At 37.4% G+C, this 25,489-nt stretch overlaps 1 long non-coding RNA gene across 4 annotated transcripts in view; it reads right to left on the bottom strand.

Annotated features, from left to right (window-relative positions):
• LOC148936725 (uncharacterized) overlaps positions 1 to 25,077 on the bottom strand; it is a 111,513-nt gene extending 86,436 nt beyond the window's left edge. For 2 of the 4 annotated variants that reach the window (XR_016139082.1, XR_016139083.1), the window contains exon 1: positions 24,046 to 25,077. This is a non-coding gene — a long non-coding RNA (uncharacterized LOC148936725). The remainder of the gene's footprint in view (positions 1 to 24,045) is intronic. The other 2 variants (XR_016139085.1, XR_016139084.1) reach the window with 2 other exon arrangements.
• Between the last annotated feature and the right edge of the window lie 412 nt (positions 25,078 to 25,489).

The following is a 25,489-nucleotide window of genomic DNA, read 5'->3' as shown; positions in this document are numbered from 1 at the left end:
TCCGGCGCACGCAGACCGAGACTCCGGGAATAAGTTAAAAAGTCTCGTGCGAATTCTCCCAGTAGAGCCGGTGGAAAGAAAGACGAATATAACGCCATCGAAAAATGCAGCGGCATGCGAGAACGAGGAAAGAGAATAGATCGCATGTGTGTATTCTCTGCGATTTGAACATCAGCTTGAGGGCGTACGAATGATATGATTTTACGCCATCCTGACACCAAGAATGTGGGAACGTGATTCCTCGCTTCCCACGATTCTTATTTCGGAGACACGACACGATCACGTAAAGTCGAACTCTTCTGTCTCTTTCTCTCCTCTCCCTTGTCAATCTAGCTCTCTCTCTCTCTCTCTCTCTCTCTCTCTCTCTCTCTCTCTCTCTCTCTCTCTCTCTCTCTCTCTCTCTCTCTCTCTCTCTTTCTCTCTCTGTGCTCTCTGAAAATGTTTTTTAAATCTGCGACAACAGATTCCACATGTAACTTTATTGTAATTCTCCACATGTAACTTTATTCTAACTTTATTGTAATTCTTGAAATAAAAATGTAATAATTATAGGACTGCTTTTCTAATTAATAAAATGTATCATTTTGACGAGGAGAAAATTCTCTCCCTCCTCGGCAAAAATTAAAAAAATAAATTTATTACAAATAATTCATCTCTCCACGTTAAGAGACACTCGAATAATTATCTCGTTATTAATAAGTACTCCTTTACAAACATCTTCAACGTGATTAAGCCCAAAGTAAATAACACATTCGAGCTTGTGTAAGATATTTGTTCTTTCCTACCCGAACCAATAATCTACGGAATTGCAACGCCTTTACAATTTGCAAGCAGATTAAGCTTCCAGGAAAGTTTGTCACGACAACCGCAGTTGCTTCCGCAATAAGCCAAACATCGTCGCTTCGAAGTAAACGAGCGAAGAAGGATAAGATAACCGAAGAAGAGGCGCACTGTTTGCGATTTCGACGTCACTTTGGCAGGGCGCCATACGCTCTCTCGTGCCGTCCCGGCACGCAAAAGCGTGGGAGTGGAATTCCCTGATTCTCACGAGCCTAATTTTGGGATCGCGCCGCTGCTCCCGACCGGAAGCCGAAATTACAAATTTGGAGCGGTGGCCTATTTTTTTTTAATGCGGTAATTCTCGAGAGATCTGTTCCCGCGAGACTGTTCCCGGAATCGCCGACGTTTATTCAGGTCTTCAAGGAAACAACCACGACTTACGTTGGACTTACTTATGTGTTATCTATAAAGGAATATACTGTCGGAAGACCGAAATAGAGCTGATTAACGATGGAATTCACTCGTGCCATCGTCAATAATAAATTCCAAGTACGTAAGAGACCTGACTGGATCTGGCGGGATCCGCGGACGTTAACGCATTTCCAATACGTTGCGAGATCTAATTTTGTACACTTTATTTTTCCGCAAAGCTCACACGCGCCAAAATAGTCGCTTCTGAGTTATTACAGCATTGAACTAGCACGAGCTTTCGCTCTTTCGTGAATTCGCGCGTTACCTTGGCTTCGATTCCCGTCGAGTCGCGTCCTCAAAGGTTGCCGCGCGCGCGTCGAGGTTCAACCTCGTTGCATTAAAATTCGTGTCGCGTATATTTCTGGCGTTGCGCCGTGATGCGCAGAGAGAGAGAGAGAGAGAGAGAGAGAGAGAGAGAGAGAGAGAGAGAGCGCGCAAAGCGCAAGGCGAGTCGTCACAACGCGACTTTTTCTCTTCTTTTTTTTTCTTTTTGTTTTCCACGATGGGATTCCGCCTTCAGCATTCGATCGAATTCCCGCGGCCCCGTTCCGCGAACTCCCGATGCGTCCTCGTGCCTGACATTTTTCGAAAGCATCATTCGTCCGCTCGCCTTGGCACCGACCCCGCCGTACATTTTTCTGACCGAATATCATGTGTCGCGAATATTTTCAGAGCGTGCCGCTTTGTTTACGATATTATTTCTCACGTCGAAACTGTTTCATTCGCCAGATATCTTAAATACTTCCCCGAATTTCGCTCATTCCCTCGCGACAGACGAATATTTCTATTAATTTAAATATATATATTATCTTACAGAGCGGAAAACAGACGTTGCGATTTATAAAAAGGTCAATTTAATTTCATTATAAATTATAAATTATTAATTGTGTGATAAAAAAAAAGTCAAAAATGAATAATATTTGCTTCTAATCTCGCAAATAACAAATAAATTAAAAAAAAAAATATATATATACGGGGCAAAGTCGCCTCGTGTGAACAGACGGGCGCGGACTACGGAGAATAAATTCACGGTTAACGGTTCGATAGCGATCGCGTGGGTGTAAACGCTCTAACGAGTCGTGTCATTCCCGGATGATAACGTCCATACGGGCGGGAGACAGCGGCGCGTCGACCTTCGTGCCGATCTCGCCGCGAATTAACGACATTCCCGGCTAGCCTATGTCACACTGCGAGGAGACCTATGACCAGCGGCGGTGGCCGGCGAATCGTTTCTCCGAACCGAATGCGCGAATCATGACGCATAAATTGCCGTGATTGTCCGCGCATGGCCGAGTCGGAACAAAAGGAGAGAAATTGCGACCAGGAACTTCATTTGCGTCAGACCAATTTGTACCGAGCACTCCAACGTGCGTCGTAAATCGTCGTCGTCGTCGTCGTCGTCGTCGGACGTCGCTCGGTTAGTACCTGTCATTTTACGAATCAATTCTCCAAAGAAAAGGAGTAATGTCGATTCGCGGAAAATGCTACACGATACAAGATACGCGAAACAGGATGTAAAATGTAAAATATCTATAATAGAATACGATTTCACAAAGCGATGCGGCAGTTAGTAGAATCGAAGAGTTATCCAGAGTTATATAAGAGTGAAATAATTAATTGTGAATTTCGTGATAATAATGCAGAAGAGAGAAATCACGACGAGCGAAACTATCTCTTGAACTGTCTTTATCAAAATACAAATTCAGAAATAATTAATCGAGATATATCGCCTCGCACAAATTTGATGAAAGTGGCTCGATCAGTCTCCGATTTGACCGCATCAATTATTACGAATTGTTACAATAGCTCGACGTACTATCGGCATGTCACGATCGGGTCAAATCCGAAATTGGTATTCCACCACGCTTCTCGATATAGTATCCGCCAATTCCGGAATGACGAGAATAAGCACCGTGCGATCTCCTCGCGTCGGAGAGTTTCCGCGCGGATCGTTACGGTCGAAAGTGGAGCGCGGTCGTAGTTCGGGAAAATCCTATAATAAAGTTACAATAAGTTATCCCGCACGTTCGAAAATCAGGAATTCCATCGCGCAATCCGCACGGCGGGCATGGGAGAAATTATCGCCGAGAATTGGACGAGCGCCATCGACACACACACACACACACACACACACACACACACACACACACACACACACACACACACACACACACACACACACACACACACACACACACACACACACACACACACACACACACACACACACACACACACACACACACACACACACACACACACACACGAGCTGACTAATCGAATATGCACTTCATAGGCTTATTCCGGTTCTTCGAGGAAACCTCTTTCGCAAGTTCTCGCATACCTTTCCGTCCGCCGCAAGTTTATTTCCGTTGTATAATTCGTGAAAATAAATGTTTCCCCGGAACGCAGGCGGCTCTTCGTGCGTTTCGAATTCGCGAGCAAGCGAAATAAACCCGTCCAAACTCGTCATCCTCGTCTCGTGACGTCGTGTGACGTCGGATATAAGAAATCAGAAAATTCAGAATAATTCCGCGCGAAACGTCAAAGTGCGATTAATTAACGAACGAAATTAACATCTGCGACGTGTACGTCCGCAGTTTGACGCGATGAATAATTTTTCGCGTTGCATAAATCAGAGCATTTCGGATAAAAAAAATTTTTTTTAAATATATGTCTAATATGTACATTAATAATTATTTGATGATATATTTCCTAATAAATCTAATAATGCTTAATGCTTAATTTTTGCTATAAACTGTGTATATAGAGAAAAACAATTTTGCTGAAGTAAAAGTCTTTTGTTGAAGTTTAAAAATTTGGCCAAATACAGATCTGAAAATAAATAATCTTATTGGGTCATAAAAATAATTATGCAGGATACTTAAACGCGATAATTAAATACACTTGTGATATTCTAGCAACCAATTTGAATGTGCTACATAAATATTTTGATGTTTCAAAAAATTATTTTCAGTTCTATATCTGTTAAAATTTTTAAATATTTTAGCAAAATTGTTCTTTCTGTGTTAATTAAAGTGTTGATTTTAACTTTTCAATGAGGACTGTCCTGAATATTAATGTAAAATTAACAGCTGCTATTATTCTCAAGATAGAAATAAAAATTAATTATTAGAGGAAACAATTATATTCACGTATCGATTGTATTCCAAGAGTTAATGATAATTTTCCATCAGGAAAATTATAGTATAATGGCTATATATACTATACATGTGGCAAGATTATCGAACTCGATTGATGTCATTTAATCCATAGATTGCCACATTTGTTTACCGTGATGCACGTTACGGACAATAATTGCTTCCCCACGTCAATTATTCCCAGAAAATTATGCGCGTCGGCATTATTAATCGCGACTTCTTCGACAGACCTTTGAACTTGTCGTTATATTTTATTTCAATTCGTAGAAACGAATATTGCGCAAACGCTAATGGCAACATATTAATCATCAAACGGATCCTCTCGTTTTTCTGAATCACGCAGAAATTCCATAAAATACTAACAAGCATCTGAAAGTAAAACCCGATGAAAATGTATTTCGTAACAAAACATCGGAGAAAACCGATTTTTATTTGCCTCAATTTCGCTCGCGTGAAATTCAATACGATGATAAAAAAAAAAAAATATCGCTATTAACGCGGAAAGTTCACGGTAATTCCCTTATTCTCGACATAATGAACTCTCTAATCCCTTTAGCAATCGAATGTCGCTCGGAGAAAAATTGCTCGTTCAAAACGGACCTGTCGGCATCACTTTGACAAGATTAATTACACAATGTGTGCTCGCGCCGTCATCTACGCTAATCGATCCAGTAAAATCAAGTCTGTTTCGTTAGTGGGTGCGAGCCACTTGGTCTTTCTCCACGTCGTAAGTTCGAGTACTTTTAGCTTAAGCACACAAAATACGTCCTCTATTTACGGAGCGGTAAACTAGAGGCATCGGTATTTAGAGAGAAACGGCTCGCGTTGCCGTAAATTATCGCGTGCAATCAACCAAATTATTAATCTCGGAAGATAAATCGTGTTCGTTAATTTGACCGCAATAATATTTCCGTACCGAGGAAAATATCGATCTCTCGCGGCCAAGTAACTCTGTCTAATGAATTTTTCACATCCGTAAAAAGGAACGCTTTATTTTTAATATCGAGAAAATATCGGAGGAATATGAATCATCTAAATTGAATAATATATTATTATCATAAAAGTTATGCGTACAGACCATTAAAATATGCACATTCAATTATTTATGATAATCCTGTTAATGCTGCAATAATTTTTTTTAATAATATCGTCTGTATATAAAAAGAAGAATATTGTACACATTATGCATATAGCGTGTCCGAAGTTTTCTTTAATTTTCGTCATTTGTAACTGATTGCAGTAGTAACTGTAAATGTTAAGTGTTATATCGAAGCTTTTAAAAACCGGATTATCTTACACATCTTTAGCAGTCTATATGCCAATTTTCCGTTATCTCTTTGCGATAAGTATATTTGATCGTATATTTGAAAATTGAATAGATTCGATCACTTAAATATTTAATAGCAGTACGAATAATTCAGCAATCAGATTGAACACATGGACATAAAGCGTTCCATTTTTCGATTCATTTTGCAATAATTTATCCGGCTTAGTAATAAACATATATTCTAAAATATCGAGTGCGGGTCGCAGAGTTCGCGAAACGGTATCGGCGAAAGTCCGATACCGATTAATCGTGCCAATTAATCGTTAAATAAACTACCTCCGTATATATTTTTTTTCGACAGATACACCTGAGAAAATATTGACGGTCGATGGTGGATTCCGGTGCTTTTTGCGACGGTTTCCATTTGCGAGCGATGCATCGGGGGCGGGCGCCGAGTGCTTTCGGATGAGCACACAAAACACGTACTGGTATTTGCAGAGCGATTTCCAGTAGCCGCACGACGCCGTTTCGCGAGAAACACTCTGGCAATCTCGCGAAAGAAACCGTCGCGGAATAAAACGGTACCGCGGAGATGTTTGTTCCGTGCAAATCGTAGAAAGCTCTTGGAACAAATTCCGATAAGCAATGCAGTTTCAGAGCGGTTTCCGCGGCGGTAAAATGCAACCGGCAGAAAAGTGCAATTGGCGTGACTGCAGTCGAGAAGAACGAAGTATGTATTATTCATAAACGTTTAAATTAAATGTACTCGTAATACGTAACGGAGTATGGTAAAGGTGTTAAAAATATTCGCATGCCGAAAAACTAACGATACAAAATATGTAGCATAAGTATTATAATAAATAACTCGCCCAATCTACTTCCTTCCTGGGATATAAATTTATTCTTTATGTAATACTTTGGTGAAAAAAAAAACAAGTTTCTGTTATCACTAGGAATCGTATATTATATATTATAATTTAATATAGCTTTTCATAAATTAATTTAAAATTCTTAAAGAAATTTCTTTGAGAATTTTTCAAAATGGATCAGGTATCGATTATTATCCTTTTTTCTATTCTTTATTCTATATGACAATTCTGTATTACAATGCGATATTACGAGCAATATATTACGAGTAATATATTACGAGCAACAAGACATGGATTATTGAATAGTTCAATTAATTGGTTAAAGCCGTATTGTGGTCGTTCGGTTTCGCTTCGGAAATGTTAAAATAAATGGTACCAAAAATGGAGGATCGAACGAGTTCTATCTATACGGGAGGAACGAGACAGAACATTCGATTGTATGGATTCTTCGGCGTTTCCGATTTCAGCGTCGACCGCTCCTGGAACAGATCCCAATAATGGAAACTGTTCTACGGCCGGTGCGAAATCGTCGGAATGCCGCGGCTTGTCGATGGAATTTGCGCCGGAGGACGATCAACCAGAAACGAATCGGCACAAAATCGCTCTCTATGTCCGAGACCAGGATAAAAAGAAGATATTCTCCGCGCGTAAGGATTCGTTCTGGAATCCCGTTCGATAATTCATGGAGACAAAATCAAGCGCTTCCACGAAACGGCGGCAAAGAGAAACGTCCCTTTTACCATTTTTCATCATAAAAAATGTATCTTTCGATATCTCAAAAGATTTGATCAAGAGTTAAATTTTTTTTTTAATGTTTATTAAATAAAAAGTTAATATTAATTACATTTCTACTATATTTCTTATAACTTGAGAAAAGGTCAAGCACGCATAGAACAAATAATGCAAAGTCAATGAGATAATTAACATTTTCTTTCTCTTCATTAATTATGAGAAAAAAATTATATAATTTTATTTACTTTAAAAATTATCGTTTTCTTCTATGAAGAAAAAAAAGATATTTTTGTGATATAAGCTATAGTATATGTAAGATATAATATCTCTACGAAATCCTCGGAATAAGGAAGTAAGCGCGTTATCGTCAACTTCTTTTATACAGAAAGATTAATGTCTTAATGCATATTTTTAACGATTGCTGATCATGGGTGACAAGTCAGCGTCAACTTTCAATCAAACATGATAACAATGATATAATCAAAGACGAAAAATCCATTCATTATAATTCGACAGCATATGTGAATAATGGTCCACGGTCTGTACAAGCGTGAAGATATCATGTACGTATAATTACACTTATTATCATGATTCTACATGCAAAAGAACGACCGATAGCCCACTCGTGTTTTACCATATACGATAATCTCTTGTTATAGAACATAACTCTACAGGATTCTCAGTTTACGCAAAATTAAGATTTTCCAATCTTCAGGGAAGTTTCTGAAAAACATCAGTCTGACTTGCGCGATTACATCAGTAATGGGAACTCCCGCTCGAAATTACGAAACAAAAAAAAAAGATACAATTTCCAGATACCTCTTTAATCACCCATCTGCCAGTAGCAACGTCGCTCCGGCGATAGAAAAAAACTTAGGCTTTAGCAAAAGAGGCCGAACTCTTTCATTCAGAACTCGCTCAAATAATATGATTTTCTGTCCTTTTCAAGGCCCTTTGTCAACGACAGGGACCTTCCATTCAATCTTTCTTACGCCAATGTCACCTCCGGAAAGAAACTCCTTGATATTCCGCTGGCGCTCACGCATCCAACCCGCGCGCTGATAATACTCGTTTAAACGGGGCCCGATGCCACCTCGTTTCCCCCTCGCGGGGGCCGATGCCCCTCTACGAGATCCCGCCAGGGGCCAGTCGCGTTACGTGGACATAAAAGGTAACCTCACGGCCACGAGGGATCGTCTCTCTGACACATTGACACAACCATTGAGCTTACATACGTACCTCCCCCCTCCCCTCTCCGCTCGTCGAAGATTCCTCTTTCTTTCCTCTTGGTCCTCCGCTAAAGTGTCAGAGCCATCTCTTTTTGAATTACTCGTCTACTTTATCTCTATCTTTCTCCCTCCCCCGCCCTCTCTCTCTCTCTCTCTCTCTCTCTCTCTCTCTCTCTCTCTCTCTCTCTCTTTCTCTCTCGTTCCAGATGTTAGGATTGCTGATCCCCGTCTGCCATCTGAATGCTTATTCGGCAGCCGCTCCGGCTGACTTTTTTTTCTACTCATCGATGGATCTCGATTCATTATAAACTGCGTCGTGATATTTGAGGAAAGTGCGGTTAGGATTGCTGTTACAGCATTACATAAAGAGAGGAGTACTGTGGTAAGTACGATTTTACTTTTGTATATCTAGAAGCATAGATGTGAGACTCCTTTGCGTCCTTTGCGTTGTTCCGAGATGCTACAAGTCAAGGGATTGCTTTGATATAGGTAGTCACGGGCATGCATGTGGCACGTATAGTATGGAAACAGATGGAAACTGCTCAAGTAGCGTATTTCTGCACTACTACCGTGTGTGTTTTGCATTGTAGTTGCATTGTGGAGACTTGTAAATTGCGTTATCATACATTATCGCGTCTTATCCGCGAGTGCAAACTAATTGCTTTGGCGTCTACGGAGTACTCATCAGTTCTCTCTCCGTGGCATATTACTGCGATACATTCAACATTATATTTCGTTGTAAAATTTTACATACAATAAGATTTATGTATTCTATATGAAACAAAATTTTATAAATATCAGATTTCATGTTTCGTTAAGAGCACGTGCCCTACACGTGCTTCATGAAAATTTAAACAAATTTAGATTTTCTTTGTAAAAGTCGTATGTCATGGAAATTATATTTCATCCAAATTTATCGGGGAGATCTATCGGGATTCTAGCTCGAGTTCTCAGGATTCCCGCTTTCAAGATTATCACATGTCATCCTTGAAAAGTCATCCTAGAAACGCTCAATGACTCAGCCTAACGGAAAAATGACCATGAGCTTTCCGGTGAACCGTGCGCGCGGTGATTATAAAAAAAAAAAACCTCGAATCGATACGAAGAACAGGTTGCGCACGATCTCCTGTCACCGGTGCGGCGAACCTGATCTCCTGCGTACAAGCGAGACAACCCGTCGCAACAAGATGAAGAGGCTGGAGCCAAGCCGGTTGACTATCTGAGACCGGCAAAGAAAAGAGAACACTGAGAGAAGGAGCAGAGGAAGAGAGCGAGAGAGAGAGAGAGAGAAGAGCGAAAGAAAGAAAAAAATGCAGGCAAGAGATGAAACGGAACGACGAGGAAGTCCGAAGGAATAATAATAAAGAGACAAGGAGGCAAGATAATACACGACATCGCACTGGCGTCCATTCATAGTTTTCCTTGCAATTCGCATGAACTAGCCAGGAAATCATCTTGTCTTACCTGCCCAATACGGCTTTTCTCAATTATTTTTTACTTCTCTTCTCTCTATAGATCTCGTATAATCTGGTTGACCTGCGAGAGAAATATATATAGGAATTTAGTACGGTCGCAACATTTTCTTTCTTATTTATTTTTGTAGAACTTGCATCTCGTTAGATATGCATTCGACGCTGGAAGGAATGATAATTCAACTCTAATGAGATAATTAAAATAAATAATTAAATAAATTATATTTTTAAATATAATTTATGGGTATATATACGTATTATTAAATAAATAATAATTTTTAAATTTTATCAACCTGATAGATAAAATGATAATAATGACAAACATCAAATATATATGTTCATTCAAAATCGAATAATATTCAAATTTTTATGATTTATGATTTAGCTAAAAATAGGATATTCATTTGAGAGTGGAAAGAAACTGCCAACCGAAATATAAAAATTTCCGGAAAATTATAGGAGAGATAATAAGTATAAATTTTATATCATCATTTATTATGATTTATAACTCGATCGCGCTAGCTGGACTTTTATTCAGTTTCAATTACGTTATTACCTATGATGCATTGCGCTATGCACTTTCCCAAAGAACTAATCGATTCGGTTGCATATGTGCATATGCATATACACGTGCAAACGAACATGCACGCGAGTATGCGAACACGTGCAGTGCAGCGGAGCTTCTCTCTTGCCTTATTCGCTCCTAATACTTCGGAACTAGTCACAGCTTCAAACTATCTACTATCTACTAGTCTTCTCTATGCGACACATATACATGTTCTACACACACACACACACACACACACACACACACACACACACACACACACACACACACACACACACACACACACCGCGCCGGACGTATGTTAGTATACATCGATATATAATATATGTATAAGCGCATCTTTCTTGATATTACGTGATAATTTCCAGCTCGGTAACGCGATTTATTCACCATCATATTTCTATCAGATATATCAATCTAACGTGTTTGTGTCTAAAACTCGAACAATTGATTTCATTAAGCCGCTATTGCCGGCGTTATTACATGCGCTTCCTCACGTAATCGATACGATCGCATAACTCGCTCGATCGTTTCCGCGATGGTAGGATAAACCTGCTGTTTCGATCTAATGATCGAAATCATCAGCGGTGAAATTGTTCAGGAAATCACACGAACGGCGAATTACGGTCGTTAGAAGATCATTTTCTCGCGCGCACGGATATCGATATATCGCGCAGGAAACCAACGTATTGCAATCGCGCTGTCAATAATCTACCTAGATAAAATCAGTTCAGTTCAACCAACAATCTCTCAATTGCCAGAAATGGATAAGGTTGCATGGTGTAGACGATTTAAACAGGTTCTGAAGCGTGCTCAATATTTATTTCTAATATTTTTTCACCTATTCCCGAGCTATTCAATGCGCGCCGACTGATTAGACTAGAAATATAATTTGCCACGGCATTAGCATTCAGTGAAAAGAGATGTCGAAAACTGCGTTGGCGAAAATTGCAATCGACTTAGATTTGATTTGCCGACACGTTACACGGCGATCAATATCTGTCAATCAATCGGCTTTAGAAAATGATATCGTATAAACGTATAAATGTTCAAATGTTCATTATCATGTTATTATCGATCAAAAAAAGAAAAAAAAAAAAAAATAAAATAAAGCGCCGCAAAAATTGAATTTGCGTGGCGAAAGCATTAAACTCTCGCGCCGGCGATGCGTTGGCGAACATAATCGATGTAAATGTAGCATTACGGAAACCCACATCGTGCAGGCTGATATAACAAGCTTCAATACGCTTTCGAGAAAATAACGCCGTTAGAGATCAACGTTCAATTATCTCATTATCGTTCCATCGGAATCGGCAGCGAATCAATGGATCTAATAAGCGTTCTCCGCTTAAAGCGTGCGTTCGTGCGGCGGCGTGCACAAATCGCGTGCATGCATTATGCATTAAAATGCTCCACATCCGCGTGCTGGGTAACGATGAATGAAAGGCGATTCCACCTACACGCGGCGCGATAGAGAATAGAGCAGGCAGCTAGATATCAATTATCGCGTCCGGTTATTACGTACATCGTGTGCCTCTTTTCTCCATGTCGTGCTCGTATGCCGACATCGGCATTTTCGCGATATCGCAATTTCATGCCGACGAGCCATGCCACGAGTGCGCGAGATCGTTAATAACGATTTATCAATTACCGCGAGAACGAGTAGCCGATCGACAAGTTGCGTTCTGGTAATCTACATTCTACCCGGCGCGCAGAGTGCAATCTGCAATGTGATTAAAGATAATGTTTATTCGTGTCGTAAATCTTGTTATAAAGTAGAGAGAGAGAGAGAGAGAGAGAGAGAGAGGCAGAGTAAGAGCGAGAGAGAGAAGATTTCTTATAAATTATACAGTAATTTATACAGTTTTAATGAATATCAGCGACTTGTTCTTTCACGAAATAAATTTCATCCAGGAAATTACGCAACATAAACTAAAACAACTTTTACAAAATCCTATATGTTGTTTAAATATAGTTACTTCTCCCTAACTTTTAATCGCAAGAATAAATGCTAAATTATTAAAATTGAACCTTTTTTTCCGTGTGAACGTTTATCATTATTATTATTTATCATTATTCTCGGAGTAGAAATTTTTAAACTCTCTATCGCGTGCTTAAATCTGATTTCATCGATAACAAATTATCGATACCTGCGATCAGCTTGCATTATTAATGCGTGCATTATCTCTATCGATATTCACTTGATGATCTTAACTCGATAAATAGTTAATTTTACTTATTTTTGTCTTATTCTTGTCTGAATATATAAAACAAATAGGAAAATCACTACTTTACGCAAAAATTTTACTCATATTAAAATTTTCCAATTTCGACGTGTGAATAATTTGGCTCAAGAAAGGACTTATTCATATCCCAATTATCAGCCTTGATAAAAACGCGAGTGATAATTCACGGTCACCGAAATCCTCGCGGGGAAACACGCGAAGAGCAGAAACGATTGGATCTGAAATTTGTGTCTGATTAAAGTCCGAATTGAATCCATGTCGATCGAATTGGTATTTCGCTCGTTAATAGAGCTTTTGTTTTCATCAGAACGTATTTGCGATTATCGCTACTCATCGTGTTTGTTGTACCATAAAATTATCGTATCCCGAATCGATAATTCCTGATTTTGTACAATAAGACGTGAGCGAGGATAAATAACCTTTGGCAGTTGCTACGACATCCTGTTTCTGTTCCTGATATATTTACGACTGAGCTACAAGATTTAAGAACTTTCTTTCATCCACCGACACAACAAGTTCGTTGACCTCATCTAATCTATTTTTCTTCTTTTTTCCTTCCAATCAATATCCCGGTACAATGGTATATAATAATAATAATACAATAATAGAAATTATCGGGACAAAAGTTAGAGTTCGTATGTTGCAAATTGTTTATAAATTAAAATAAATTTATTATGATATAAATATAATTTATAATATAATTCGCATATAATATAATCTCCTCTTTTATAATCAAATGTAAATTCATGATATTCCCAATTAGCTGTGCATGCAAATTCATTAAATATTTCCATGCAATTAACTAACTAATAATTTGCGTATATAAATATACAATATGTGTTAATTCCAAAAATTCAGGTTCCATGATATCCCTTTGTTCTAAGAAAATCCCAAAATCTTCCTTAGCACCCAAAGGAAAAGTATATAATGGAATCCGACCGAACTGTCTCGCTTTAGTCTACTGATACCTATTTCCGGGAGAAGTCCTCTGATTTCTCAGAAACTCGTTATACAGGAGTGAATTCGAGAAGCAATAAACCTTAAAAGGTTCAACTTCAAGATCTTTATCACCGAGACAGCAGGATGAAACGATCTGCGATTCTAATCCTTACGTAAATCAAAAGTTCCACGTTGTACAACGGAACGGAAGAGAAGAAAGAAAATAAGAAGAGCGAGACAGGGAAAAGAAAAAGAGAGCGAGAGGCTTGTTGAAGTGCATCAATGGAACATGTGTAAGCTGTAAACCCGGGAATGCATTCGTCGATTCGATCGCGTAATTTACCGTCGAGATTCCCGGCTAAGGTAGCTCACGTTCGATACGCGTTATTTAACGGAAACGTCGGGATCCCCTATGATATCGATGGGGAAAAAACAAAAGGCGAGACCGTGTCTCGCATCGGTGGAGAGCATCGAGTTCCCTCGTAAAGGCGTATTTCACGTTCCCCGATCGGATCGTCCGATATCAGCTTATCAGCGTGTACAATTCTCCGTTGATGTTATCTCGCGATAATATTGTCTCGCGATCGCACCGGCGCATCTGCATTACTGTTACTAAAGATACGATCGTATAATGCGTACGTACCGAGGCAGCTTGATGCGAAACTGAATACGTAACTGCGGATAAAGATTTGCATGTCAAGTTGTACGGTTGGATGCGAACCGTAGAAAAACCGTTATGGGCACTTTTGAATATTTCATTTTATGTTTCAATTTAATTATTCATATTAACGCGTGTGTTAAAAAAATTTTGGCTAACATAACACTGATATGCCAATAAAATCTGCAAATAAATTTCTTTTTTTTTTACAAAAAATAATGAAAAAAATAATGGCTCGTTCTCAAATCTTTTTAGATAATAGAATATTTCGAATTGGACAATCCGATATCCTAGTGATTAAGCCTTGTTGATTAAACTATCGAAATTTCTCGACATTGCGGGAAAACTTTTCTCCGGTCTGTTTCGAGTATAAGTGTACGAGTTCTCACACGCATTACACATATTTGTCGCGAACGCGCGCGTCAAAAAATCTTATCAGGGCGATTGCGTGGAGCGATAGCAAGGCTCGAAGTCGCGATGCGCGCTTCACCGATGACAGCGATGACTCATCGCAATTCGGCAGAGTCGCTTGCAAATAAGGCAGATAAAAGGCAGATTGCGTATTACCGAGTCGCGCCGCCGATAAGATTCGGTCATGCCTCTAATCGCTTGTTTTTTGTCGTTAGTAACAATCAGCGTAGCGTTTATTCTCGTAAACAGAAGAAACAACTCGCGGGTATTTCTACCCACCGTCTACCCACGCGGGCGCACAATTCGAGCGATAAAAATTATACTGGATGACGCCTTGTCCGAAAGAGATCCGTCGTTGTGCCGCGTATAACGCAGTTTCGGAATGGAATCTTTGATCTTTGACGCTAAATTTAACGATTTACCACGATTTACCCCGAAACGAGGAAGTTCGTAGGGACGACATTCGAAATGAATTTTTAAATAAACTCGCATACGCTCGGAATTCATGAGTGAGCGTGGTTTTAAAATGTCCTTCACATTATCACGCCATTTTACTCGGGCAAGCGGACTACAATTAAAGTAGTAAGAAGGCTTTCCTACAGCTAATTAACGGAGCACGGGAGAAATATTTTTTTCTGAAATGTCGCGCGCGATATATATCTTAAACAACATTGCGCTTTTTCCGTATCCGACGATCTCGGTGCGCTCTTAAAACTATCGATTTTATTTCATGCGATAGATGCTCGACAAGAGAACCATAAATTGTCGACGAAGCGACACTGCCGATGTTATCAGCGGGAATCGGTCGTCCAAGAAACGAGATACCTCATTCTTTTGGTGAAACGATAAATTGTGATATCAATGTATTATTTATTTTTCTCTAGCATATCTGAAAAATATTTCTTCATAAAATACTAATCTTTATGTCAATTGTGAATTCACAAGAGCGACGTGACCCTAATCTATTTGAAGAGATTATTGGAAGAAGGTTGATTTATACGTAAGTTATACAATTTATAACACAAATCGTACGAAAATAACGAATTATAAGAAAGGATCTCTTATTACGAACTGAGAGAAAATACAGACGGTACAGTCAATTACGTGAGCTCTCTTATCAGAAATATATGAAAAATACAAGGCGCTAAAAATACAGGGAAATTATCGATCCTATTCTCGGAATATAATTCTTAGAAATCAACTGGAGCTGGGGCATCCGGATCACAACAACTTCGTAAAACTTTAAGTCGGAACACGTCGAGAAGGGCGTTTTATAAAAGGGCCAACCGGAAACGCCTACTACTGCACGAAAATTTCACTTCAATGGAACAATGAACGTCGCTATTCATCTCTCCAAGACAGACGTACGGTCGGAGTCTCTTCCGGTAGAAATTGGCGAAAGTTGCGAGTCACGTTCAAGAAAGATTTTCTGAGTAGAAAGATTTTCTGATGCGTATACTACAAGCAAGACCAGTGAAGGAAAGACCCTTTCTTTCAGTTTCGTCTTTTCATCCCTTAACCGACCTTAGTGCCGTTTTGCCGCTCATTCTCACCCTCGAATTCACGAGTGGACTTCTCTCGGGAGACCAGGCTGATCGGGGAAACCCACTTCGATAACATCAGTGTCTTACACTTTTCCCCGAAGATTTACGGTTTCTTTGTCTCGAAAAGACACACCGGTCAAAGAAAGATATTGTAGTAAAGAAATCGCAAAGTGCTTTCGAAAAACCAACTTCTATTTTTCTCTTCAACAATTTTTCCAAGTTCATATAATAAATGTCATCAAAATAAAATTTATCTGTTAATTAATCATTTATTCCTAAAACTTCAATTTTAATTTCTCAAATATTATATATATGTCAATTTCTATAAAATAATTTATAAATTGACACTTAAATTCACACTGAAAGAAAGCTTACTTCAAATTACATATTAAGAAATTACAAATTCCCTGATCTCGCCATTCTTTTCCACGTCTAAAGCTCGACGACAAAGAACAAACGGCGATGTCAGGAGTACCGACTCGACGTATATATATATATATATATATATATATCACGTCCGTGCGAAAGTAATATTTCCGCCGGAATTTTTCTGCGGAATCGCCGGTGATATTATTTCTGGTCGAATCGATATCCCGACCCTCGGTCCACTCGGACCACTCGTCCGGCGAGTTTCGCGAGCGATCCGAATGAAGGGAGGCCGTCGCCGCCGTTTGAATGGGAGGCCCCGACATCACGCTGCGCCGGCGAGGGCGATCACTCACGAGGGGATAAAGGCGAGGGAATAAAGAGATACGGCGACGTGGCTCGGGCCGAGGATGACGCCTCCGAGCGACATCCGCGCGGCTTTTTATAGCGAGACCGCGGATAACGACGCGGGATCTTAATCACCATCGGGTCGACCGTAAAATATTCAGGTAACGTCCTACCTCTATCGCACCTATTTTCGCCTCGACACCGTTCTCGAGAGCGCGAGCGCGCCCCACTTCCCTTCCGGGGAACCCGTTGAACTCGATCGGCCAACAGCCGCGTCTCTCTCTCTCTCTCTCTCTCTCTCTCTCTCTCTCTCTCTCTCTCTCTCTCCCCCCCCCCCATCTCTCCTCGCTCGCGCGCCATCCGGCAGCGAGATAATTGGACGACCGAGTGACAACCTGACAGGTGACAACGGTTGTAACCGGTCGACAGGCGGGAGCATTCCGACGAGAGACGACGCGAGAATGACTCGAGAGTGCACGCGCGGAGAAAATTAATCTCCCAGCTTAACTCCGGATGATCTCTCGGCGATGCGTACGAAACCGTTTTGAAAGGGTCGTAAACCCGAGAGATTAAGATTGTCAGATATCTATGTTCCGTAGCGCTCAAATTGAATAATTATGTAATACGATACGCGTAGAGAATGGAGAAATTTTTTACAGAGGAAAATGTAGAGGAAAAATTAAGGAGGAACTTTAATTTTCTCGATTTAACGATTATGGTTTATTTTCCACAAAACAATATAATTTATCTGTTTCTAGTCCCGTGCATCTGTCTTTTCCACCCGTAATCCCATTAAGGCATAAAAAACTGGACAGCGATCGATCATTATGTCGTCTCGAGAAATTAATACAGAACACGTGTTCTGCGATAATGATTAAGGGTAAGACCGATTACCTTGTTAATGATTTTGGTTAGCTATTTATTTTACATTAATATAATTAATGTGTATATATGTATATTTTAAGAAAAGCATTTAAAGGTTTAAACTATCAAATTCTTTTTTAAATATTTATAAAAGAGCAAATGATGTCTCAACTAAAAATTAATGGAAATACTTAATCTAGTAGCTCATTACGTACGTCATTAGACTTTACACAAAACACTAGAAATTTCCAAAATGATAAAATATTCAGAGATGCTGATGAAATTGATGAAATTTTTTTTCTTTAAAGAAACTAATAGATTAGTAAACTTTTAGTAATTATAATATAAATAGAACTTTAAATCGTTATCAGAAAAATAAGGATAAATGTATCTTATCAGAAGCATTCACGCTTTATGGCACTAATCGTTGAAGGATAGCACGAAGAGCTACATCACTTCGTGTTCTTATTATCATTAATAGTAGGCAGAAATAAACAGTTATCTACATTGCACAACGTGCCACCGTCGCGCGAACAAAGCTCTTTATTCTGGCAAGTCATTAACAACAAAAACTTTAATTACTGATGGCAAAAGATTGCTCATCTGCTGCAAAATTACTGGCTTGATTTGTATTACTCTCGGCTATCCGATTGCCGATTATTTATATTATCGCGACATATAATTAAATTAATTATACGAAAGATCGAGGATATCGATGATCATCGATACGAAAACCGTTCTTCCGTAAATTTTCTCAAATTGAAAAGATAATTTCGACGTATAAATCCACTTTGTCTCATATTAATTCGAAAGTCCTGAATATTAATTCGAAATACCGAATTTATACTACTTAACGAAATATATCGCGAATTGAATTTAATTTTACAAGAAATGTCTAATGCATATTTAAACATATATTCGTATTATCCGATTGAAGTTTGTAAACATAAGATGACAACAAGTTTGACGATATTTGATGTAGAATTAAAAAGAAACAAAATTTGTTCGTAATTATCTCAGTTAAAATTAAAATTACGCAATTTTTTTTCGCAATTTAAATTTCTATTTAAGTTGAAATTTCATTACTACTACTACTACTATTTTTTACTACTGAATTTGAATTTGATTTATGACACGAATAATCGTTCTCAATTGACACAATATCATGATTATTTTTGTCGTAATTCAATAAAATACATGTCAAAATTAGAAATCACTTTCTATAAATATTTGTTTTATATCAAATGACGAATAAATGATAAAGTTGCGAGTTATTTAATTTCCGATATATAACATCGAAAAAATATTGCCAATAATCTGTGTAATCGAGAAAAGCAAAGAAATGCAAAGAATAATCAAATGACATCAATTTTTTATCTTATTGCACTTTATCGCTTATCGAAATGCACGCTGATTCTTTTATTCAGAAGAAGAATTAATGATTTTTCATATTTCACGTGTTTTCGTGAAAAAATATGAAATATAACACCCGATATACACATTTGAATCAGCATGCACAAAACTGTCATAAACTGCTATGTATCACCAGATGTATATTTTCGACGTCATAATGCATGAAAAAAAAAGTTCCCAGCGCAACGTTCAACAATCTTAAGCACGCGTTCCTCACGTTTCTCCCGGCGAGTGAAATACTCGAAAAGAAGATACGAACGCTTATAAATACAGCGTTGCTTTTGCAGCGATATTTACACGCGCGCACGTACGTACACATGTGTACATCTCTCGGTACATCTCTAGGATCGCAGTGTTGGAGCGCGTCGGAGTGGCGTTCTGATGGAGCGTATCGGGATGCAACGGCGTAAAGTTATCGCGGAACCCGCATGTCATGCTGGCATGCGTCTCTCGCACGTTCGAGAATCGCGCGCGAGATGCTTGTAATCAGCCACGACGAGGATGACGCTTTATACAAACACGCTCGTAACTCGCCACGCGCGACGCGTCCGCATCACGCGCGCGCGCGCGCGTCCTGCGTGCGTAACGCGTGTACGTACGAAAACGGCGTGACGAATGGGGACGCACGGAACCTGAAATCTCGCGTGTCCACGCGTGTGCGCTTCTCACACGCGAAATCGAGATAACAATGTTCACGCGCGCGCGCGCGCGCCTCCCAATACAAAGCCTCGAGATTACTCGCGCGGTTTGCAATCCCCGACGATGTGACCGATCGCGTGTGCACACGGCGAGTCCTTCCACACGGTGGATCCTAAACGACTAAACTAGAAGAGCAGACGCGTATGCGAAATTATTAATAGCTACGGAATAACCGCGAGTGACTGATAAGAAGTTTTCGCGGTAAGAATTATAGGAGCGTAATTCACCGACGTGTCACGTGTCGCGTATGTTGGGACTTACATGTGCAGTTTCTTCTTTTTTTTTTTTCTTATCTCGCTTGCACGATCTTCGATGGAAATCGCCGATCATGATTCGCTATAAGTACGGGTATCATTAGCGAACCGGATTGATATGATATGTACTTGTGCAACGGGTGAAACACGCGTACGATAAGATCGGGGAACGTCGTCGTTCGGACTTTCTTCGAAGATATGGAACGATTAAATTATTCATTTATATCGGTGCCTCATATAATTGGCGATGATTGGTCCATAAAAGGAATTAAGTGACGCAATAACGATACTAGCGGATATAGATAAATAATAATTGGCTCACGTCAGGGCAATCATATCATGACTTTAATTAGCACACTTTTTATATAGCACTTCGCAGAAAAATATTATATATTTTCTAAATGATCCTAAAATTTTCCAATCGATGAGCAATAAACGAAAATTTCTCAGTTTCTATTTTTCGATTGTATATAATTACGTAAAGATGTTTTTATAATTCTTATACGAAAGCTAAAAAAGTATATATTAAAATATATAAGTAAATATAAAAGTATATATTAAATATATTAAAAGTATATATATATATTAAATATTCTATCAATGTATTGAATGGATATACGTATATAAATATTTCAGCTTTACTCACATTGAAGATCCTCCTTTACGTTTCTAAACTTAAATCACGATCGTCATATCGAAGTTTGATATTTTCCCCGCCCGATTAATCACGAAATTATCTGACGGCACGAATGAGTCGATTATCGAGATACACTTGCGCTTCTCAGAAAAACAGATCAACAAGAAACACCGCGGTGGTAGGCCACCGATTTGCGTCATATGTGATGCGCGAACAATCGCGGAAAAGGAAAGAGAAAGAGCGATAATATGAGATCGCGCGACCCTGGGCATATCGTGACACGTGCTCCTGCTCATATCGAATGATGAAGTTTGAAACGAACGACACGCTGAATAGAACAATATCGCTTCCTAGTACGCCCTAGATGCCCGATACCGTCAACGTTACTTCCATAAAAAAAAAAAAAAATCTATTCGTTGCGTGATTTCTCTCTGCAAAATTTGCGCGACAATTATCAAGTACATTGTAAAATTTGCAGTTCCTCGCTAACGACAATAGAGTTATCTCTGCAATTATTACATTAATAAAAAAAATCAATTTTATATGTTTTATATGTAGTAGAAGTAATGAACAAATATAAAATTAATAAAGAAATATTAAACGTAGTAAAATTTATATTAAAACGCGATAAAAAAAAAACGAAAAATCAATTGCAATAATGATTTTACGATTTTATCTTTAATTTATTTGCTTTATTTATTAATATTTTTAATAATTATCTTAATCGTGGATAATACGCGTCAATTTTAATATAGAAATCATAATATGAATGAACTTATCCAACTACGAAGGCGCTCGTTTATCAGATGCGTAAACAGTGAACAAAAGAAATATCAAAAAATATACTATAGCAGCAAATACGAAAGCAATGACGAACAGAAAACAGAATATTCAGTTACAGCATTTATTTCTTCAAATTCGAAGACTGTCGCGTGTGCACCTCAAACCAGATCCAAGTGGAAAAAACGAGCACGAATAAAACGCGAATAAAATGCGAATGAACAACTTGCTGGGATGAATTCGCGATCATTGGAACAAAATGTACATTCGTGTTTGACTCTCGTTTGATTTGATCCGGCATAAAAGATCTTTTTACGCTGTCGCAAATAAATATTTCTAAATTTATTTTTTTTCCAACTAAAAAATATGATTATTGATTAATTATACAATAAAAGAAATTTAATGGTGGTTTCTCTTTCATACACAAAAATTGATATTAATAAATAATCGCATCTACTCTCCTCTCCTCTCTCATCAATAAAAATATTAAATAAATATAATATTGATAGTTTATTGTATTGATAACGGAAAAAAGAATATGCTTAAACGATCGTTATTTTGTGGATATTATGTCGGAACAAATGGATAATGATTATATGTCGTATAGTGAGAAGTTACGCGAGGCGGTTTACTTTAGATAAGATTACGAATTCATTGTTGTTTACGTGTCATCATTACTAACTACATGACAGAAGTATTGGGATCATGACATCGTGATTCGCTCGTTTATGCGATTATTAAGTGTAATCTGATACACCCTATACTCGCGATAAAAGCTTGTTGTTAAATTTTAATTCTATTAATAATTGCGTCTTCGATATTGCAAAGTTTATTTCCCGTTCTTAAATAAGAAATATTTCCATTAATTGCACTTTTCTATCTCGCGAATACGCAAATCGCATAAAATAGTAGTTTGTATAGTAGTTATAAATATGTCCTACAATCATTGCATAATCTAATAGTATCTTTCGAAGTTAAAACGATCAAAGTTGGCCAATAATATTAGACTTGATAAAGTTTGCACGTAATTCCGCGAGATTTGTCATTTATTGATTTTTACTTCAACTGCACGTTGCTCTTGGAATTATTTTTAAAACATATTTAGGATGATTTCATTTTATATTTTAATATGACAGAGCGCAATTAATAGATTCTGAGATAATTTATATAAATAGTTTCAGTCCCCATGAGAAAACGTATGTATTGGACATCATATTTATTTTTAAACTTAGTTTTGAATGATATAAATATATTATATATATAAAATACTTTTTTAAATTTATTTTTATAACTTAAGAATTTAATCGTGTACTAAAAAAATCTATGATTGCTTTATTTATACCGTTTATATGTAATATTCAATCTCTTGGAAGAATATATATTAATAGAACCTTCAAAAATTAAAAAGATATTTAGAAGAAAAAAAGACAAGAAAAGAAAATAATAGTAATATTATCAATAAGTTCTATATATATATATATATATATATATATATATATATATATATATATATATTGAAATAATTTTCTTTAACTGCACTTTCTGAAAATTTTATTTAAATATAAAATATTTAACAAAAAGTAAAGAGATAATAATACTAGGAAATATGAAAAGTTTTTATTCTGCAAAAATCACGTTGTCATTTATTACTTTTCGTCGAGCTTATTTTATCTGTAAAATATTTCCTATTGCTTTTATTTTTTTTATGCTTGCACAAAATTGTAATATGAATTTTAGAATATTTTACTGCCGAAAATATTATTATAAATATTATTATAATTAAATAAATAAATATTATTATTACTCTGTTACATTAATAATAATATCGAAATCGTACTATTAAATAACACGTAAGACCTATATAATAAGCTCTATTTTATATAGAATAAACTCTATTTTATAAGTTCACGTGTATGCGAATATATTAGTATATAAATCGATAAATCGAACTAATCGTATATTCCAAGATTAAATATTGATTCTAATCTATTCTAGTTTATCCATCTTAAGGCAATGGATTTATGAAGGATTATATCTTTATCTATAATACATTCGCATAATTTAATATACACACGTATACCTGCGCATACTTTATATATACATTTGCATATATAGTAAAATTTTCACAAATCTGTTATCTCAATTTAAAGTAAAATTAATTTATTATTTACGGATACACAAGAACGGAGTTGTAGAACAAATCATATTGAACTATAAGTAAATTACAAAAAATATCTAAATTATAATAAAATAGCCACTTCTTAAATAAGGAAGCAATTGGTATAATCAATTAATTCACAGATGGCAAATGAAGAATAATGAATAAAAATTACTCACTCTTGGTTGCGCCGCCGTCACCGGATGCCTCCCCAAGCGTCTTTCTCTTCTTTCGTAGCACCTTTCTTGTTTCTTCACATGCCCCTTCATGGCACTTACACAACTCACAAAAACATCAAGCACATCGTGACGTCACTCTCGATTCGACTTGATTCATTTTACAATCGAAAAATGATATTACTAAGAAGCAATGCGTTGGAATTTTCCGTTACTCAAACAATCCAACGATCTTCGCGTATTATTTCGCGCTTAAAAATGGTAGACAGATTAGAACGGGCGAAAAATATGCGGTTAGGTTAGGTAGGTTATGTTCGAAACCCGTAAGCGTAATTATCATTTATCTCATAGATGTATCGTGAATATGTAACAAAACAATGACTTGTAATTGCCATTCCCGTCTCGACTCGCCTACCAATTTCCTATATTGGAATGAACGAATCACGCGAGCCATCCCCACCGATAAATGACCGCTGTGTGCCCCGACGTAAGTTACGACTCGTTAACATAGAAGTCAATTGACGCAAATCGTGATAATCGTTAATTATAGAGAGCGATTCCGCCTCTAATACTCGTTGCGATCGCGTCTCGAAGGATAATGCGACGACTCACGGAGCGACTCACTCGCGCCGTTACCCATCGGTTCAAATCTCGCCGCACGAATGACAACAGCGTAACCGGTCGCGACCTGTACACCGCGCGAGTAAACAATACGTCGTACGGCGAGCAACAAAAAAAGGAAAACATATACGCCGAGCAGTCTGGTAGGGCCTACCTGTTACGAACTATCGACGAAATATTTAATCGGTAATAAATAAAGCCGAACACTACTTTTCTTCGAACAAGTTTTCATAAATGAGATCTAACGTTTTGGTAATTAAATTTTACTCTTCGATGGAAAAAGTATAATTCGTATAAAATTTTACATTATCCTCTTCTTCCATTTTTATATATTCTCTAAAGGAAGTAAGATTGTATAAATAAATCAAGGATTTTATATGTGCCTCTCTTAATAAAATAAGAAAAATTATAAATAACATAAATAAAATAATAATAAATTAATGTTAATTTTTTATTTACACACGTTTTTTAATTATAAAAGATAAATTTTGTTCTTCAGATTAAAATTTAATATCGCTTTTTTTTAAGGCAGAATAATTAGCATATGTACGTTAAAAAAATGTTTAAAAGATTAAATAATTTTACAGGTAATATTTAAAATTTATTATTATACATTTATTATAGCTACAAAATTATTTAATTATTTATTTATTTTTTAAACGTATGGGCTAGAACAATTAACTATACAATGTCACTTGATTATCATAACATACATAATGCCTATACAAAAAAGCAAATTTATCTGGAATTTATGTGGAAAAAATCAATATTGTTCCAGCTATAAAAATTAAACAGAAATGACAGGTTTTTGGTATAAAATAAATAC

This window comes from Pogonomyrmex barbatus, unplaced genomic scaffold (assembly GCF_055798465.1).
Source record: "Pogonomyrmex barbatus isolate J1 unplaced genomic scaffold, ASM5579846v1 scaffold2, whole genome shotgun sequence".
Taxonomy (NCBI): Eukaryota; Metazoa; Arthropoda; class Insecta; order Hymenoptera; family Formicidae; genus Pogonomyrmex; species Pogonomyrmex barbatus.
Note: the sequence above shows the minus strand (reverse complement) of the source record. Positions and strands in the feature narration are given on the sequence as shown.